The 20,392-nt window shown below is 44.5% G+C and overlaps 1 protein-coding gene across 6 annotated transcripts in view; it reads right to left on the minus strand.

Annotated features, from left to right (window-relative positions):
• The window catches only part of STAU1 (staufen double-stranded RNA binding protein 1), a 54,839-nt gene extending 34,942 nt beyond the window's left edge, over positions 1–19,897 (minus strand). For 4 of the 6 annotated variants that reach the window (XM_075901233.1, XM_075901232.1, XM_075901229.1 and 1 more), the window contains exons 1-2: positions 19,732–19,895; positions 12,830–12,898 (exon numbers count right to left, since the gene is read on the minus strand). The gene's annotated coding sequence lies outside the window, so the exon portion shown is untranslated. Of the gene's footprint in view, positions 1–12,829; positions 12,899–19,731 lie in introns of all 6 variants that reach the window. The other 2 variants (XM_075901234.1, XM_075901231.1) reach the window with 2 other exon arrangements.
• Positions 19,898–20,392: the final 495 nt, after the last annotated feature.

Consider the following 20,392-nt stretch of genomic DNA (forward strand, 5'->3'; position numbering starts at 1 on the left):
CTGGGAGTAGGGCATCTGGCCGGGAGCAGGAGCAAGGGAGGGTGACGGAGCAAGCTGGGGGTGCAGAGTCTTGGCAGGGGGAGGGGAGTGAGGGGGATTGGGGCGTGGGGATCTAGGCATGAGGGGGAAGGCTTACTTGGCTTCATGCCCCCTTGCAATGGGGAAGGAGCTCAGCCTCCCCATGCAGTGGGGAGCCTGCAGCACCAGTTCTGGCTTCCCACTCAGAGGACATGCAGGGGGGGTGGGAGGGGAGGGAGAGGAGAGGAGAGAGAAGGGGTGTGTGTGAGAAGAAAGCCCAGACCTTCCCTGCCAGACCCAGCTCACGGTGGAGAGCAGCAGAACAAGTCCCACAGCGGGGTGGGGAGGGGCAGGGAGAAAGAGCAGCAGCACACAGAGTGTACTTGCTGAGTCTGAGCGCATCCCCTCCCAGGGCTAAAGCAGCAGCTCCAAGGTGCGGGGCTCTGGAAGCAGCTCCGCTGGGTTTTGCCTCGGACCCAGCCGTACCCTGCCCCAGCAGCGGTGGCTGCTGCTGTAACAACAAGCTGCTGCCTGGAGATGGAGGCGGCAGCGGTGCATCCAGACTGGGGCTCTGCGCAGCAGAGGGAGTCCCGTGGGGGGAAGAAAGGGGCCACACACCACACAGTGGTGGGGCAGCCACAATGAGTGGTGGAGGCTCCGGACTCTGGAAACCGTGGGCCACCGTAAGCCACCCTGGCTGCTTGCCAGCATAGCACCCAGAGTCTGAGCCTGTCATGCGCCTGTCCCAGCTGGGAGAAGCGAAATGGCAATGCATGGAGCCGGGGGAGCTAGTGTTTCCCGCAAGCCAGATCGGGTGGGTAGGCTCACGTCAGTGAAAATCCGTAGGTCGCCAACCCGACCTAGATCTTTCAAAATTCCCTAGTAGTTTTTGCAGAGAAGCAAGTCTTGGAGTAGAATACTAGTTACTTTGTATATTTACTGTGAAGGACAAGGGGATGGAGCTTCATAACCAATCACATACAATCATAGCTCAAACTAAGTTCTACATAAATACGTTTCCATTAAGAGTCAAACAACACTGAGCATGAAAAAGTTTCCCTCCAAACTAAGGATGTAAAATCCCATGTAATCAATTAACCTAGGGGTCAGCCATCTTTTTAAACCAAAGAGCAAAACTACATCAAAACTCAGAACAAGTGGTCAACAAAAAGCCAGTATATAAGAATACCCATTTGCATGACTGAAAATATACAACTTCTTATTGATAACTGACATGATTAATAATAGCATAAATGAAACGTACTGACAGACTTTATTTAATGAGACTTCTGCTGTTGGGGGTGCAGGCTGTGGATGTGGGGATGAAGAAGTCAGGGTTAGGCTATGTGGGGGGCTGAAGGCAGGAGGCTGGGGTGTGTGGGAGGTGCAGGAGGCAGGGCACTGGGGGTGGGGGCCCTGGCACCAGATTACCTTACCTGGCCAGGGCTGGGCTGCTGCACCCAGGCAGCAATAACTGGACAAGGGGCGGGGCCAGGATCACCACAGCTGGATCATTACCTCCCCTCCTACCTGTGCCACAGCAGGAGGAGGGCTGCTGCCTCCACCACTAGCCCTTCTTGAGACCAGACCACGGGGCTTGTCTCAGGATTGGGGTTGGGGACAGGAAGCTGTAGCCAGATGGGTACTGGGCTTACTTTCTCATGTTAGTTTACCAAACTTCATTTTAAACAAAGTAAAATATTAAGTCTAACACAAAAGGCTTCAACCTTGTCTTTATTTATGGCAGGGGTGGGGAACCCTTTTTAGGTCAGGGGCCAAAGATCCACAGATTCATAGACCCATACAGCTGGAAGAGTCCTCAGAAGGTCATCAAGTCCAGCCCCCTGCTCTGGGCAGGACCAATCCCATCTAAATCAACCCGGCCAGGGCTTTGTCAAGCCGAGACTTAAACACCTCTAGGGATGGAGACTCAACTACTCCCTAAGGTAATCCATTCCAGTGCTTCACCACCCTCCTAGTAAAATAGTTTTTCCTAATATCCAACCTGGACCTCTCCCACCACAACTTGAGACCATTGCTCCTTGTTCTGCCATCTGTCACTACTGAAAACAGCCTCTCTCTATCATCTTTGGAGCCTCCCTTTAGGAAGTTGAAGGCTGCTATCAAATCCCCCCTCACTCTTCGCTTCTGCAGACTAAACAGACCCAACTCCCTCAGCCTCTCCTCGTAGGTCACATGCTCCAGCCCCCTAATCATTTTGGTTGCCCTTCGCTGGACCCTCTCCAAAGTGTCCACATCCTTTTTGCAGTGGGGGGCCCCAGAACTGGATACAATATTCCAGATGTGGCCTCACCAGAGCCGAATAAAGGGGAATAATCACATCTCTGGATCTGCTGGCAATGCACCTCTTAATGCAACCTAATATGTCATTAGCCTTCTTGGCTACAAGGGCACACTGTTGACTCATATCCAGCTTCTCATCCACTGTAACCCCCAGCTCCTTTTCTGCAGAACTACTACTTAACTGGTTGGTCCCCAGCTTGTAACTATGCTTGGGATTCTTCCGTCCCAAGTGCAGGACTCTGCACTTGTCCTTGTTGAACCTCATCAGATTTCTTGTGGCCCAATCCTCCAATTTGTCTAAGTCACTCTGGACCCTATCTCTGCCCTCAAGCGTATCTACCTCTCCCCCCAGTTTAGTGTCATCCGCAAACTTGCTGAGGGTGCAATCCATCCCCTCCTCCAGGTCATTAATAAAGATATTGAACAAAAGTAGTCCTAGAACTGAACCTTGGGGCACTCCGCTAGAAACCGACCGCCAACCTGACATCGAGCCGTTGATCACTACCCGCTGGGCCCGGCCTTCTAGCCATTTTTCTATCCATCTTACCATCCATTTATCCAATCCACAGTCCCTTAACTTGCAGGCAAGAATATTGTGGGAGACCGTATCAAAAGCCTTACTAAAGTCAAGGTATATAACATCCACTGACTTTCCCATGTCCACAGAGCCAGTTACCTCATCATAGAAGCTAATCAGATTGGTCAGGCACAACTTGCCCTTTGTGAATCCATGCTGACTATTCCTGATCACTTTCCTCTCTTCCAAGTGCCTCAAAATGAATTCCTTAAGGATCCTGTCCACGATTTTTCCAGGAACTGAGGTAAGACTGACCAGCCTATAGTTCCCTGGATCATCCTTCTTCCCTTTTTTGAAGATGAGCACTACATTTGCTTTTTTCCACTCATCAGGGATCTCTCCCGATCTCCAAGACTTTTCAAAGATAATGGCCAAAGGTTCCTCAATGACATTTGCCAACTCCCTCAGTACCCTTGGATGCATTAAGTCTGGACCCATGGATTTGTGTATGTTTAGCTTTTCTAAATAGTTCCTAACCTGTTCTTTACCCACCAAGGACTGTCCAGCTTCATCCTACCTTGCGTCACTTAGCGCATTAGTCCGGGAGCCAACCCTGTCCGTGAATACAGAGGAAAAGACAGCATTGAGTACTTCAGCTTTCCCCGCATCATCTTTCACTAGGTTACCTCCTTCATCCAGTAGGGGCCCCACACCTCCTCTGATCACCTTCTTGTTAGCATGCCTGTAGAAACCTTTCTTGTTATCCTTCACATCCTTTGTCAGTTACAATTCCAATTGCGCTTTCGCCTTCCTGATAACCCCCCGGCATTCTCGAGCTATACATTTATACCCCTCCCTGGTCATTTGTCAAAGTTTCCACTTTTTGTAAGCTTCCTTTTTGTGCTTAAGTTCACCAAGGATTTCCCCCGTAAGCCAATCCGGTCTCTTACCATGTTTGCCTCTCTTGCTATGCATCGGGATGATTTCTTTCTGTGCCTTCGATAAGGCTTCTTTAAAATACTGCTTCTTTAAAATACTCCTTTCCCCTTCATGTTAGAATCCCAGGGGATTCTGCCCATCAGGTCTCTGAGTGAGTCAAAATCTGCTTTTCTGAAGTCCAAGGTGTGTATTTTACTACTCTCTTTTCTTCCTTTGGTCAGGATCCTGAGATCTACCATATCATGATCACTGCTTCCGAGGTTGTCACCCACTGCTACTTCCTCCCTGTTTGTGAGCAGAAGGTCAAGCTGCGCACGGCCCCTGGTTGGATCCTTCAGCACTTGTACCAAGAATTTATCCCCAACATTCTCCAAAAACTTCCTGGACTGCCTGTGTACTGCCGTATTGGTCTCCCAACAGATATCAGGGTGATTAAAGTCCCCCACGAGAACCACGGCCTGCAATCTGGAAGCTTCTCTCAGTTGTCCGAAGAAAGCCTCATCTACCTCATCCACCTGATTCAGTGGCCTGTAGTAGACACCAACCACAACATCACTGCTGTTGTTTGCACCTCTAAACTTAACCCATAGACTTTCAACAGGTTTTTCTCCCTCTATATCCTGGAATTCTGAGCAATCAGGATAGCTCAGTGGTTTGAGCATTGGCCTGCTAAACCCAGGGTTGTGAGTTCAATCCTTGTGAAGGCCATTTAGGGATTTGGGGCAAAAATTGTCAGGGATGATACTTGGTCCTGCTGTGAAGGCAGGGGACTGAACTCGATGACCTTTCAAGGTCCCTTCCAGTTCTAGGAGATAGGCAATCTCCATTATAAAAAAATAAAAATCATAGTGTTCTCTTATATATAGTGCAACTCCTTCTCTCCCCTGCCTGTCCTTCCTGAACAGTCTATACCCTTCTATGACAGCGCTCCAGTCATGCGAGTCATCCCACCAAGTCTCTGTTATCCCAATTAAATCATATTTCTTGGACTGGGCCAGGGCCTCTAGTTCTTCCTGTTTGTTGTCCAGGCATCTCGCATTAGTGTACAAACACCTCAGATAACCAGTTGATCACCCTATCTTCTCCATTCGAATCAGGGGTCCTCCTTTCTTGCTCGTTCCTCTTTGCATTTCTTCCCGGTATTCGACTTTCCCACTCCCTTCAGGGTTTTGGTCACCGAACCTAGTTTAAAGCCCTCCTCACTAGGTTTGCAAGCCTACCCGCGAAGATGCTCCTTCCTCTCTTGGTTAGGTGGATCCCATCTCTTCCTAACAATCCTTGTGCCTGGAACAGAGTCCCATGGTCGAAGAAACAAAAGCCCTCTCCAAAGAAAAATCAGCTGGGGACCACACAAGTGAGAAGCAGAAAATCCAATCCCTCTAAAAAGCCCAACCCTCACTGATGTAGCCCCCAACTGAAACACCTCATTCCCCTGGCACTCCAGTCCCATATGGGGGGTAGGGAGAGGAGAAGAAAGAGGTTCAAGGCCTCAAGCCAGATTAACTCTTCTGGGGTTCCAGGATTAGTGGATTTTGTAAGCCCCACAGGCTGGGGCCCAGTGTGTGGGACAGAGCTGCCAGTGAGTGGGATAGGGATGGGGGTGCAGGATCTGCATGGAAGATAAGGTGCAGGAGTAGGACTCTGGCCAGGGAAGAGGGTGCAGGAGCAGGGTGTGGGTAGGTGCAAAGAACAGGCTGGGGGCACAGAGTCTCTATGGAACAGGGGAGGGAGGAGCACAGGGTCTGGGCAGCACTTACTTGTTTCTGCACCCTGCACTGCTCTCAGGCTCGCTGTCCCAGGCATGGTTTCCCACTGTTCCACTGGCCATATTCTGACCAATGGAGCAGCAGGGGAGGGCATGCTTCTTCCCCAGTCACACAGCAAAGCTTAGGGCTTTCTCCACCCCCTCCCCATGGCAGGTGGCTCCAGTCTTGCAGGGGGCATGAGGCTGGAGGCCAGTGTGGGCTCCCTGTTGCAGGGGGAAGCAAAGCAGGGCTAAGCTCAAGCCACGAATTATATTTGACTCTTAAGTGAGCCATAGGTTGCCAACCCCTTAATTAACCAATTAATATTATAAACATTTAACCAATTAACCACTTAAAACAGGTGTGGGAGGAGAACTGCTCCAGCCTGCCCTTAATCACTGACATCCATACTTGAAATACCTGTATATAGAATAATGCTTAAGATTGACTATTAGGGTTATGGCAGACTTGTCTAAGTACAGGGTGTGAAGCCATAAGATTTTAGAAACTAATTCAAATGTGAACAGTCTTGAGCTGTTCACATTCCAGATTCAGAAAACAAAATTATAAACATGTTGGTAAGATCATACCTAACCTGCTGCTTCTTTTCAGCCTATGAACCAATTGCTCAAGTTTTAGACAAAGCCCTGGCTGTGCACTCATGTTCAATAAGCAGGGTTTGGGATGATGAAAGTTTACCTCTTTGCTTAGAGCAATCTTATTTAGCTTACCTCCTCTCCAAGCATTGCAAAGTCCACTGCCCCAACTTTCAAACAACTTGAAAGAGCTCAGCCTTTGTTTACCCTCTGGGAACTTGAGATGAGATTTCCAATCTCAGAAGAAACTGAGTAACAGCATTTAATGTAAATGGAATCACAATGCATTTTTCTGTGTCTCAATTTCCACATCTATAAAATGGGAAAACGATTACCCATCCTTCCTTTGTAAAGGGCTTTGAATCTAGAGATCAAAAATGCTATATAGTAACTGAACCTTATTATAGAGGCCTCAGTGCATAATGTTGGCAATTTAGCAGGCCAGAAAATTGTACCAAACAAAATTATGAGCAATTCCTCCTATTACTGTTTCCAGGTGGCAGTAATGTCTGCCCAAATTAGAGATTTGAAAGAATACATAATGAGCTAAAGCTTCACTTGAAGTATAGCTACAGTTATCTCTCAACATTTACCTGATGCCAGCCAACTGTCCCCCTACACCAGTGATTCCCAACCTTTTTCCCCATGGAGGAACCCTTAACATAATTTGTCATAGCCTGAGGAACCCCTCCCTATGAAGACGTTTGCTTGGCCAGAAAAAGTTGACAGCAGGGAGAGCAATTCAATTACTGCTAAATTATTGTCAAGAAAATGTATTTGTAAAGAGCTGTTTTTTGTGTGTCAGCTTACACTTTAAGAAAAAAAATGTTACAGTAAAACTCCATTAGTCCAGCATCCAATGCTCCGGCACCATCAGGAACCCAGAAGTGCTGGGGGAGCCGGACACGCTTCCCCCGTTCAGCTGCTGCTGAAACTGACCAGCAGCTGAATCGGGGAAGCCGGGAGCAGAGCATCTGGGGTGCTGCTCAGTTGGTCTCGTAGCGCTGCCCCTCGGGGCTGCGGGACCAACCCGGCAGCACCCCAGCTGCTCTTGGGGATGCCTGGGGCAGAGCAGCTGGAGTGCTGCCAGGTTGGTCCCGCAGCGCCAAAGGACAGCGCTGCAGGACCAACCCGGCAGGACCCCAGCTGCTCTGCCCCGGGGTCCCTGATTCAGCCGCTGCTGAAACTGACCAGCAACGTCAGTTTCACCAGCAGGCTGAATCCAGACACCTGGGGCAGAACAGCAGGGGTGCTGCCGTGTTGGTCTGGTAGCACCGCCCCTCGGGGCTGCGGGACCAACCCGGCAGGACCCCAGCTGCTCTGCCCCAGGGGTCCCCAAGTCAGCCGCTGCTGAAACAGATCAGCGGCTGATTCCAGGAAGCCCCGGGCAGAGCAGCTCTGCCTGGGGCTTCCTGGAATCAGCCGCTGATCTGTTTCAGCAGCAGCTGACTCGGGGACATCTGGGGCAGAGCAGCTGGGGTCCTGCCGGGTTGGTCCTGCAGCGCCGTCCTTTGGCAGCGCCGTCCCGGCAGCACCCCGGCTGCTCTATTGCAGGCTTCCCCGATTCAGCTGCTGCTGAAACTAACCAGCAGAGGCTGAATCAGGGACGTCTGGGGCAGAGCCTGACTATCGTAAGGGGGGGCTATGAGGGGTCTGGGGTGGCATCCCCTCCCACCCCACTCCAGACCCCTCATAGCCCCCCCTTCTGACAGTCCGGCATATCTGATAATCCGGCACCCCCTGGGTCCTAAAGGTGCCGAATTATCGGAAGTTTACTGTATTTATTTGTTCAATGATTTCTCACGGAACCCCTGACGATGGTCTGCGGAACCACAGGTTTCCGCTGAACCCTGGTTGGGAAACACTGCTCTACACACACCTAAAGATGTATTTGCCCCCTTTTTTTATAAGAAAAAACTGAATAGCATTACAGGTGAAATATTTTAAATTAACCTTTTTTATCTCTGCATTTTTAAACAAAATGAATGCTTATTTGTACACAGATATAGCTAGCAATGTGAAAGTTTAACTGGGTAACCAATAAACCTCACCCATAATAAGTGAGGCTTACCGGTTAAGGTTAACTGGTGGGGCTGGAACTAGGGATGTTATCTCCCACCTGTCCCCCACACTGCCTCTTATATGAAGGCAGCAGCGCAGAGGGGATGGGGAAAGAGGGCCTGTGTGTAACTGTGAGGGTTAACCAATTAGCTCGGGAGGATACACGTTCACATCCTAGCTGGAACAGCTCCCCTCCTGCCATGGGCAGGGAGTTGCTCCAGCCCTGGAGGGGGCCTGTTATAGACAGTGGCTGCTCCAGCATCTTGGTTGGTGTAGCCTCTGCCTGTGGCAAAGGGGGGGCATTCCAGCCCAGTGGTGGGCAGGAGAGCCCTCCTGCACATCCTCCTTTAATTGGATAACTGGTTAAACAGGATTTTATATGCCTACATATAACTTGTTTGATACAATTGTTGTTACGTAGTTTGATCGTTCAAGCAAAGCCCATTTATATTTATACTCCAACTGCATGATAACTTGCCAGATGCACAGACATTACCAGTCTGGAAATATGTGAGCATCAACACTTATTCTCATTGGAGGGAAAGCCTAGAACTCGTGTGTTCAAGAATTAATCCTTCTTGCGCAGCAGCTATTTAATTCTATATAGTTTTTTAGAAGTCTCAATTTATTTCCACTTCTAGTACTGCAAACAATGAGATATAGGAATGGTCCAGATATGACTTATATAGCATATATATATACTTTGTAATATCAAATTTGAAAAATAGTTTGACAAATCTAAACAACAGTGCACAAAGCAAGGTGTCCTTTTACTGGTGAAACTTAATCACTCACATATCTCAATCTACTCTGATTTGAACAAGGTGCTCATTATGCTACAGTGACTCACTCCACTCAAAGTAAAAGCTTAATTACAGGCCATGTTTTAGAATCTATGAAAGATATAGGCAATAACTGTTACAAATTAAGGCAGCAAGTGTCCTGTAACAGAAATTTAGAAAGTTTTAGGTTGCCACTCCCAACAGAAAACTTGAGACAGAAGGGGATAGACATTTCATAACTAGCTCATTTTAAGTGAAGTAGAAAATGAAGACAATACTCATGTATTAGGTGAAAACACAGATAATTGCTTATCATCTGCCTTCAAAAATTCATTTAAAAAACATTTTACACTCCTAGAGGTCTTTCTTTGATAGCAAATACTCAAAAAATTGTAGGTGACCCCGGGAGATATGGATAACAAAACTGAAAATTGAAATAATCACAGAGGCAGAGTACAGAAGCATACACCTGATTGTTCCGAATCCCACTCCTTTTTTCATTAAGACACTTTTAGATCAAAATCATGTTTTGTAGTTTCTGTATGTCAAGCACACACCAAAGGCCTCTTGTTTCTTCCATTCCCTCAGTTCCACATTACCACCCTTCTCTCCCCACCTCCTTTTAGATTGGGGAAGTATGTAAATTGTTAAGTATATATCATTTTTAGTTTATTAAATTAGTTTTTTTCTTTCCGCCAAGGAGATAAGGCATTCAGGGCATCAACATTTTAAATGCCGCTGGAATGACAGGCAGAGTTTAGATAAGAAAGGCCACAATAGGTTAGACTGAAGGTCCATCTAATCCAGTATCCAATCTTCTAGCAGTGATCAATTCCAGGTGCCCCAGAGGGAATGATCACGTGATCCATCCATTGTCCATTTCTAACCCATCCTGGCTAGGAGCCATTGATGGACCTCTTCTCCATGAACTTATCTAGTTCTTTTTTGAACCCTATTATAGCCTTGGCCTTCATAACATTCTGTCAAGTTGTTCGTGTGTTGTGTAAAAAAAAAATATTCCCTTTGTTTGTTTTAAATGTGTTACCTATTAATTTCATTTGGTGAGACACTCCCCCCCCCCAGTTCTTGTTTTATGAGGAGTAAACCACATTTATTTATTTCCCCACAAAGTCTTGATTTTATAAACCTCTATCATATTCCCTCTCTCCGCCCCCCAGTCTCCTTTCCAAGCTGAAAAGTCCCAGTTTTATTAATCTCTCCTCACATTGAAGTTGTTCCATAATTTTTGTTGTCCTTTTCTGAACCTTTTCCTAAGATGAGTCAACTACACCCACAAGCAGTATTTAAGGTGTGGATATACCATGGATGTATATACAGGCAATGCTATTTTCTTATTAGCTATCCCTTTCCTAATGATCCCCAACATTCTGTTTGCTTTTTGACATTGAGTGGATGTTTTCAAAGAACCTCACCTCAAAAAAGATATTTTGGCCTTGGAAAGGGTTCAGAAAAGGGCAACTAAAATTATTAGGGGTTTGGAACGGGTCCCATATGAGGAGAGGTTAAAGCAAATGGGACTTTTCAGATTAGAAAAGAGGAGACTGAGGGGGGATATGATAGAGGTCTATAAAATCATGAGTGGTGTGGAGAGGGCCGATAAAGAAAAATTATTTATTAGTTCCCTAAATAGAACTAAAGGATAACAAATGAAATTAATGGGTAGCAGGTTTAAAACTAATAAAAAGAAAGTTTTTCTTCACACAGCGTGTAGTCAACCTGTGGAACTCCTTACCAGAGGAGGCTGTGAAGGCTAGGACTATAATAGAGTTTAAAGAGAAGCTAGATAATTTCATGGAGGTTAGGTCCATAAAAGGCTATTAGCCAGGGGATAAAATGTGTCCTTGGCCTCTGTTTGTCAGAGGCTGGAGAGGGATGGCAGGAGACAAATCGCTTGATCATTGTCTTTGGTCCACCCTCTCTGGGGCACTTGGTGCTGGCCACTGTCGGCAGACAGGCTACTGGGCTAGATGGACCTTTGGTCTGACCCAGTACGGCCGTTCTTATGTAAGAACTGTCCACAATGAATCAAAGATCTGTAAGTGGTAACTGTTAATTTAGACCCCATCATTTTATGTCTAGTTGGGATATTTTCCAACGTGCATTAATTTGCATTTATCAACATTACATGTCATCTGCTATTTTGCTGCCCAGTCACCCAGTTTTGAGAAACTCTTTTGACACTCTTGCATTCTGCTTGGGACTGAACTATCTTGAGTAGATGTATATCTGCAAATGCCGCCACTTCACATTTATCATATCTTTTATGAATTTTTTGAATAGGACGAGTCCCAATACAGACCCTGGGGGACATCACCATTTACCTCTCTCCAGTCTGAAAACTGACCATTTATACCCATCCTTTGTTTCCTATCTTTTAACCACTTACCAATCCATGACAGGATCTTCCCTCTTATTCCATGACAGCTGACTTTGCTTAAGAGCCTTTGGTGAGGGGCCCTATCAAAAGCTTTCTGAAAATGTAAGTATATTATTTCCACTGGATCCCCCTTGTCCCCACGCTTGTTGACTCCCTCAAAAAATTCTAGTGGTGAGGCATGATTTCCCTTTACAAAAACAATGTTTATATTCCCCCCCCCCCAACAATTTTGTTCATTCATGCATCTGACAAATTTTATTATAGTTTCAACCAGTTGGCCCATTACTGAAGTTAGGCTTACCAGTCAGTCATTGTCAGGATCAACTTGGAGTCCTTTCTAAATATTGCTGTCACTAGCTACCCTCATCATTTGGTACTGAAACAGATTTAAACTATCAATTACAAACCAAAGTCAGTAGTTCTGCAATTTCACATTTGAGTTCCTTCAGAATTACTGCATGAGTATTATCTGATCCTGGTGACTTCTTAGTTCAGTTTATCAATTTGTTCCAAAACTTTTTCTAATGACACCTCAGTCTGAGACAGTTGTCAGCCAAAAAGAATGTCTCAGGTTTATAAATCTCCTCAGAAATGAAGATCAATTAAAATAATTCATTTAGTCCCTCCCCAATATCTTTATCGTCCCCAAGAGCCCCTTTAGCACCTCAATCATCCAGTGGCCCCCATTGGCTGCTTAGCAGACTTTCTGCTTCTGATGCACTTTTTTTTTTTACTAATACTTTGAGTCTTTGGCTAGATGGGGAATGTTGCTATCCCAGAAGGTAATGGTCAGGGCTCGACAATCTATGTAATCTACTCACCCATGGCAAGTAGATTACATCCTGGAAGTGCTGGGTTTGGGCGATCTGCTCATGCGCAGAACGCCGGACAGCGTGGCAGGCGAGCGGGACTCGCCGCGGCTCAGCAAGCCCTGGTAATGGTGTTCTCTATCAAACAGTTCTTTGTTATATAAACAACTACAGAGCCCATTAAACTTGATGGGTTTGCTAATCAGATACCAGAGACTGTACATCTCTGATTTCCCCAACCTGGTTTTCCAATTTTTGTCAAAATCAACAAGATTCTCCCCATTGCTGCCTACAATATTCCCTGAAACTTTGGAAATGATCAGAAATGATATTCAATAATTATCATGTTACATCCAGAGTAATATCATCAAGTTGAGTTTACAACCTCATTTCACTCAGACAAAAATTATCAAATTTATGCAAGAAAGTTATGCAAGAAAGTAATTTTTTCAAGCAAATGATCCTTCTGAATTTCTTTAGTGCCAAAATTATTAAAGGTGTTTCAGATAAGCTACAGTGTGCATGAGGAGGGTGGGAAATGGTCTTTTCCCCTTCGTAACAGAATATTGCCAGCTACCGTCTATTATTTTTACATAATATTCAAGGAGGTTACAATTAGTACTAAAAGTTATTGAACTGTAGGTTTAATGTTTCCTGTACCTTTAGGTGACCCAGGGACAGTGAAGTTTTGGTTTTAGTTCCAAGGGGAGTATTTATGTTGGAGAAAGCCTAAAGAGAAAAAAAAAATGCAGCATTAGTAATTTGCTTTGTGAAGCTACTGGAGTATTGTAGGGTATTCTTTAATTTAAGCAATAAGCAGTTAATCATCAGGCAAAATGAAGAAACATCTGAATATGAAGGCAACATTGCCCAAAGAGTAGCTGAGAGTGAAGATGGCTTGGAAATGTTGGAACTGATTTTCAGAAAAATGCTAGCTCCACATATACATTTCTGCAGAAGTAGTACAGCTTGATTTGACAACACTCCTCCTCCTGTTCCCATTCCCTAATCCTAAGTAACGTTCCTTAGGGATGCCTATTGTACAAAAACTACATTGCCACAGCTATATACCAGCACAACCCTCTAACGTAAATGCAGCCTACACCAATGGAAGAAGTTTTCCTGTCAAGATATGAGGAATACCACCTTCATGAGCTATAGCAGCTGTGCTGATGGAAGCATTCTTTCATCAATTTAGCTGTGTCCAAGCTGGGGGTTTAGGTCAGAATACCTATGTTGATCAGAGATATGGTTTCCCTATCCCTGACTGATAACAGCTATGTCAAACTACTTTTACGTTTAGATCAAGCCTTAGACTTAGGCTACATCTAGACTACATCCCTCTGTCGGCAAAGGGATGTAAATGAGGCAATTCGAAAGTGCAAATGAAGCGGGGATTTTAATATTTTTTAAGGTGTACAGGATCTTTCAAAAAAGCCTGCCATTTTCGAAAGAACCACAGCTAGACTGCAGTTTTACTTTCGAAATAACACTTGTTCGAAAGAGCGCCATGATGTAATTACGCAAATGAAGTGCGGGATATTTAAGTCCCCGCTTCATTTGCACTTTCAAAGTGCCTCTTTTATATCCCTCTGCTGACAGAGGGACGTAGTCTTAAGAGGGATGACTGGAATAATGGAATCCATCAATTCTTCTCTGTCTGGCTATAAGGGTTGCTTACAAATATGACATACCCCCTTCACAGCAAGGCCTGAGCTCACTGACATGTGATCTAATATGGGAGGCCTAAGATGAGGTAGGCAACAGTATGCCTCCTCCACAAAATCAGTGTATTGCCATGCACTAAGCAGAGAAACAAATACCAGATAGCCTTATTCAAAAATTGATTTCTGCAACCATCTTTAAAAGTTATATTAACAGTTATGCACACAGTATTATTGATTAAAGTGCTGGCTCTGGCATTGTACTGCAGAGTTTTTATAAAGTTTGGTTCAGTAGAAAATACTTAATAACTACAAATCAATCTACATACCCTTTACTTCAAGGTGAGTTTTATTTCACTATTGACTACAAAATCAGACCCCAAGTCAGGGCTAATATTTCTGAATGACTTTTTGTGCCATATACAGATATCATGTGGTAGAAGTAGGAAAAGGAGAAAGTAGAGGTAACAGATAAACTGATTAGCAAAAATTCCCTACGGATTTAATGCACACAAAGATTTTAAATTTAAGTAACATTAAAGCAATAATTTCAATGTTCAAACTTGGTCACATCACGTGTTTAAAATTATGTAATTAAATGCCAGGATTTGTTTGTTTTTTTAAAAGGAAGAAACACGTTCAGTACTAAGATCACAACAGTCATTTGCAATTTCCATTGAGACCAATCCTACTCCATATGTTTAGTTTTTTTCTAGCAGACATTACACATAGCATGTCCAGTTTTACTTCTGAGGTTTTGAAAATCAAAATTTGTTTCTTACTCAATTATTTCCTACTATTTTATCAGAGAAGATGGATGGTCTCTTGGTACTGCAATGACTGTTTCGACATAAGTCAAGACTGAAAATAAATCCAAAAGGCTATGTCTAGACTGCCCCCTCTTGCGCAAGAAAATATGCAAATAAGGCAAAGTGGTGAATAGCGCTGCGCCTCATTTACATTCTTAATAATAGTGGACAAGGAATTCTCATTCTACATAAATGAGAAATATACAAGAAATACTAACATTTCTAGCCATCTTTCTTAGATGAGCAAATTCTACTTATTCTACACTTCGGATATTTAGTAAAAAACTAATCAGAAAAATATTAGTAGACAAATACAGCATCTTACAGAAACAATCACTAAATTGAGATGTTATAGTCCTCTTCAATTTTTAAAAACTAAAAGAATTCTTCAATCACAAATATAATAAAAGCTAATATATTATGAACATCTGTCACTTGTACAGTGACAATCTTCAGAGTGACGTAAGGCAGAAGAAGAATTACTAGGACAGGTTTATGAAGTTAAACATTTAACTGATTGTTACATATTTTTCATGCATTCTGATAGAATGATTTTTAAACGAATAAGAGGCTCTAGAAATAGGTCTGTTTTTAATTCTTAATTTCAAATGACTAACACAAAACCAACATGTTATGTTGGTAACACTATTAAATGTCCTCTGCGGTTAAATATCATCCACTCCATCACCACACTTGTTATCAAACAGTTGATAAATCAAATAGTCTGCAATTATACAGAACATAAATCTATTAGAACAGTGGTTTTCAAACTTTTTCTCCTGTAACCCAGTTGGGAAAAATTGCTTATGCCCACACCCAATAACTATCTTTTTTACAATTTTCCCTACCACAGCTGGAGCTCTCCCCCACTGCAGAGCTCGCCAGGAGGCTGCCAGGGAGCTTTGCCCCCACCCTCAAGCTCCAGCTGCAAACCCAGTACCCCACATCCTGCAACCCAGTACTGCACCATGACCCTGAGTTTGGGAATCACTATATTAGAAGCTAATTGAAACTTGCGTGTTCCTAGAAAGCCTCTTCTAAACATTTGTGTCATTTGTTTGAAGGGAATAGCTAATTTTCTTCTAATTTTAAATACTCAATTGGCTTTCAGAAAAAGCAAGGAAATAAAAAACAGTAACTGATATGGCACAGTAAAGCAGACTATTTTGTGTGCTACGGTAATCAGCTAAAAACTAAAGAAAAGTCTAAAGTGTAAATTATGCTGTAGACTGAATTATTTCTTTTAATCAGCAACAAATTCCTGTTCAGAGGTATAAAATATAAAACAGAAGCTATTATTAAACGAAATATGGAGAACTTCAGTTCAAGAGCAGGAATAGTCATGTTTTTGCCCCTTAACACAGAAGACAAATTGAACTTAGGTTTAAATAAATTTCTTATCTGACACTTACATGCCCCCATTATAACAATACCTATTTGTCTCACAGTCTAATGTATTATCACAACGTCCCTGTGAAATACAGAGTGGTATTATCTCATTTTATAGATGGGGATCAGCGACACAGAGAGGCTAAGTGACTTCCCCAAGTTATCAAAGTCTACAGAGGAGTAGGATTTTGGTGACATCTGCAGTTTTGAAGGAATGGCTTTCATATCACTTTCTTTATGATTTATTAGTACTCAACACTCACCATATGAAAAACCGAAACATGCAATCAGACACCTCTGAAACCTTAGTAGAAATAGCAGTGCTGACTAACTGAAGCCCAAAAATTGAGATCTTGAAAAATTACCTGATGCCCACATAGGCTAGTAAATTTTAATATTCTAGTTATCCCAACAAGTGAGAAGAACAACCTCCCATAAAGCCGGAGTAGAGGGTGTGGGAATTCATGCAAAGTGCTGTTCCTGAACCCCACTCAGGACTTATAATAAATGAATACCTTAATGCCAGGAAAAATATACACATTTTGTTAATGTGTACAAAATGACTCTTGGGTCTTCCAGAGATCTGTACAATATATTAGATGTGCCCAAGATGCAGCAGTGTGATTTAGGAATTCATCCAATGTTCACTTGATGCCCATTTCTAATTTGATGGCTGGTGGCTACCAAAAAAGATGCTATTATTGTTTCCAATATCAGCCTCTGGGTAGTTAAGGGTAATAGGTATCAACCTCTTCCCTTATCTCAAGTCTCCTGACTGTATGGAAGAATCCATTACTTTACATCTCCTCTAGACTCCTCAAAGCACTCTTACTCTAGTCTTCACTCAGCTTCCACTTCTATATTCGCCTTGTGTCATTTGTTTCATCATCCTGCCTGTTCACAACTTTTCCAAGTAGCCATGACAAAGGCAAAAACATGATCATCAGTTTCACTTATAGTAGTAAGAACACAATGGCAACAATGAAACCGATTAAGTCTGCTGTCTGCAAACCCAGGAAGACAGAACCACATTACAAAGTTGGATTTTCCTTATGACTATAAAAGCTAACACTTTTTTAAACATGAAAGGTTAAATACTGCAGGAATTGATGATGCTCCTCTCTCCTTTCCTTTCTTCCCCCTCTACACCAAATCATTATTGGAACCTCAAGTCCAAATTTCCACAAACTCCAATAGCTCTGAAGAGTTAGATCACTTTACAAAATATTCCACAATAATCTATATCAGGGCATGCCTATACTATAGAAAAACAGCTGCAGACACTTATTGCATTAAAATAATGTTTTTTCTTTCACAGAAGAGGCAGTACCTATGTCGATGGAAGAATTCTTTCGCTGGCCTACACTTTGGGGAAGGCAGGCAAAAGCGATGACCTAACTGGGTCAATCTCTCCCTCCCCTCCCCCAGCCTTGAACAATATAACTAGGTTGACCGGGGTTTTAGGTGTAAATCAAACCTCAGCGACCATGGCTTAACCTACAGTATGAAGCAGCTCTGATGGGACTGAGTATTTAACTTTTATAACTAGTGTTAAAGTAGACTAGACAAAGATTTATTATTGAAAGATTAAATACCTGTCAAAAAAGGACACTGGCCTCTCGTTCTCTATCAATTACAGGAAAAAATGAGTTACCAGAATGCAAAAACACTAACTGAGCAAGGTTGCATATCTGGACAACTTTCTATAAATCAAAGAAAAAAAAAAAAAAAACCCTCAAAAGCTAATATCTGTGTCAGTATAAAATAGAGCTAAAAATAATTAAAATAGGTGATATTTACATATTGCTTCACAAACAGAGAAGACAACACCCAGGAGAGAGGATGTGGATTAATGATAACTGAGATAACACGTAAGCCTTTAAATGCTAACAGTTTACGCTATCACAAAAATAATTAAAATGAAACATTTATTTTTCTAAAACATTACAAGCACATTTTTTTTAGTTATTAGTCCAGTCCAATAAAATAATCAAGAGACCTACCTGCATCATAAATATATCTTTATGTCTATGAAAATTTATCAGTGCAACTGTTGAAAGTCTTGTTATAACAAATAAAATTAACTCCTCTTTTTTGAATTATAAATGTGCAAAAATAATCAAACCACTTTCACAATTTCTAAATTTACCAATAAAGACTATTAAATGGGGCTTTAAAAATCCAGACATTTGTAGGATAAAATGTATATTATTCAATGACATCATGATACAAGCAGCCCACTTTTTAAATTTACCTCTCATCCTGTAATTGTATCTGTGCAATTGTGCTGATATAGGTAAATCTGTAGATAGTTTAACATCTGCAGATTGACTTGACAGAGACCAACACAGGAAAAAAAAATTGAAGATATGAAACATTCGAGAAGCCTGGCTGTCAAAAGCTATTGATGTTAGTGGGTTTTTTTTTAAACTTACACACATACACAGTACAGTTTTGTTAAAAATGAAATTGTATAACCCAATAAGGATTTTGGACAGGGAAGTGTGCAAGTATGTGTGTGTGGATGAGGGAGGGAATCAATTATTCAGGGGACATCTACACTCAAGTTTTTTACCTGGTTAACTGATTTCCAATTAGCTTTAAATAGTTAACACTATAATGACATTTCTATTTCAAAAATATAGGAGTTCCTCCCCCGCCATAGTTCAGCCATTGCCACAAGTTACTGTAGTTGTATGTTAAAGTGAGAATTATAAGGGTTAAAAAACCTCAGAAGATCTTTATGAATCTATTTTACACATTTGCTACACAAGCAGGGGATAGAGAATTATATTGATGGTCTGGCATTTTTTGTGTATGTGACTGTGATCTAACCTCTCCATCCTCACACATCACATTCTTCCACCTCTTTAGGCAAAAAAAAAAAAAAAAAAAAAAAAAACACACCACATAAAGCTGTTATATACAGGAATGCCAATTCTCTTTTAGAATATGATCTGACGAAGTGTGTCTGGCCCATGAAAGCTCATCACCTAATAAACTCTCTCATTAGTCTTTAAAGTGCTACATATTTTTTCCATCTGTGCATCAAGATACTGTCTACCGGGGCTCTAACACAATGGAATAGCAGGTACGGACTGGACAAATGCTCCTATCCCACAGGCGTAACGGGGGAACAGAGCTTTCCCAGGAACCTGTTGCTGTTACAGCTACCAAAAACTGGTGTCACGACAGGAAAAGGGGGTGGCTGATGCTGCAGCTGACACCCACTCTAGCGCTATGCGCGGGAGGTGGGGGTGGATCTTGCGCTGCAGCTGCCTATGAACCTGGGGGTCGGTGCGTTTAACGGGGCGAGGCCCGGGATACTCCCCTCAGTTGCCTCCCCCACGGACAGGGAGCCGAATCCTACCCCGCGCGGCCCGCTTCCCTTCACAAGCCTCAGCCAGGCCCCGCTCTGTAACCTGAGCCAGGCCCCCTCGCCCTACGCCAGGCCAGGCCCCCCACGGCCCGCTCGCCGCGAAGACGAGTCCGGCTCATGCCCGCCAGGCGAAGGGGAATCCTGCCCTTGCCCGAGCTGCTCCCTAGCGAGCACCGACTCCCACGCCCGCCCAGCAGGAGCCCCGCTGCCGGCCTCCTCGCGCACCCCACAGCTGGAGGCACCAGAGCCGCCGCTACCCCCGCTAGGCCCCGCCGCCTCCCCCCGTCCCCCTGCCCGGGAATCCGGAGCCGCCCCCCTCACCTGGCTGCCTGGGCTGCGGCTCCCGGGCCGGCTGGTGCTGCGGGCGGGCAGGCGGGCGTCTCAGTCCATTGGCCGGGTCCCGAGGCGGGGGGTGGGGGTCTGGGAGAGGGGGGGCAAATCGCAGTGGCGAAGGGAGGCGGCGGACACAGGGCAAACACTAAAGAGAATGAGCGCCGGGGGCAGGCCCGGCCGGGGAGGAAGTGACGACACCACGCCGGGAGCGAGGAAGCCAATCAGAAGGACTGTAGTACCGGATAGCACCGCCCATTGTAGCCTTCGCAGCCAATCCGCCGGCGGACCGGCGCGGAGCGCAGGCCTCAGGCCGGACTGCAGCTCCCGGCATACACCGCTCGCTCAGCCCAGCTCACCTCCTAGGGGACTACAGCTCCCGGCATGCTCGGCTTCGCTCGGGCGCTCGCCGTTGAGGGAGGGGGACTTGAACTTGGTCAAACTTTCCCGTGAAGCCGGTGCCGGACGCGGCCCCGGGCTGGGGGTACCCGGAGCCTTTCAGCAAGCAGGGCCTGAAGCTTCGATTCATGGGGGCTGGGCAGGCTTATCCGACCGCCGCGTGGTTCGGGAGCCTGCGGGGGGCAGGCACGGCCGCAGTGCTCCAAGCCCTTCCCCCCACTGGGGCCTTTGTGGGGGCTGGGACCCCCCCACA

This window comes from Pelodiscus sinensis, chromosome 18, assembly GCF_049634645.1.
Source record: "Pelodiscus sinensis isolate JC-2024 chromosome 18, ASM4963464v1, whole genome shotgun sequence".
NCBI lineage: Eukaryota > Metazoa > Chordata > Testudines > Trionychidae > Pelodiscus > Pelodiscus sinensis.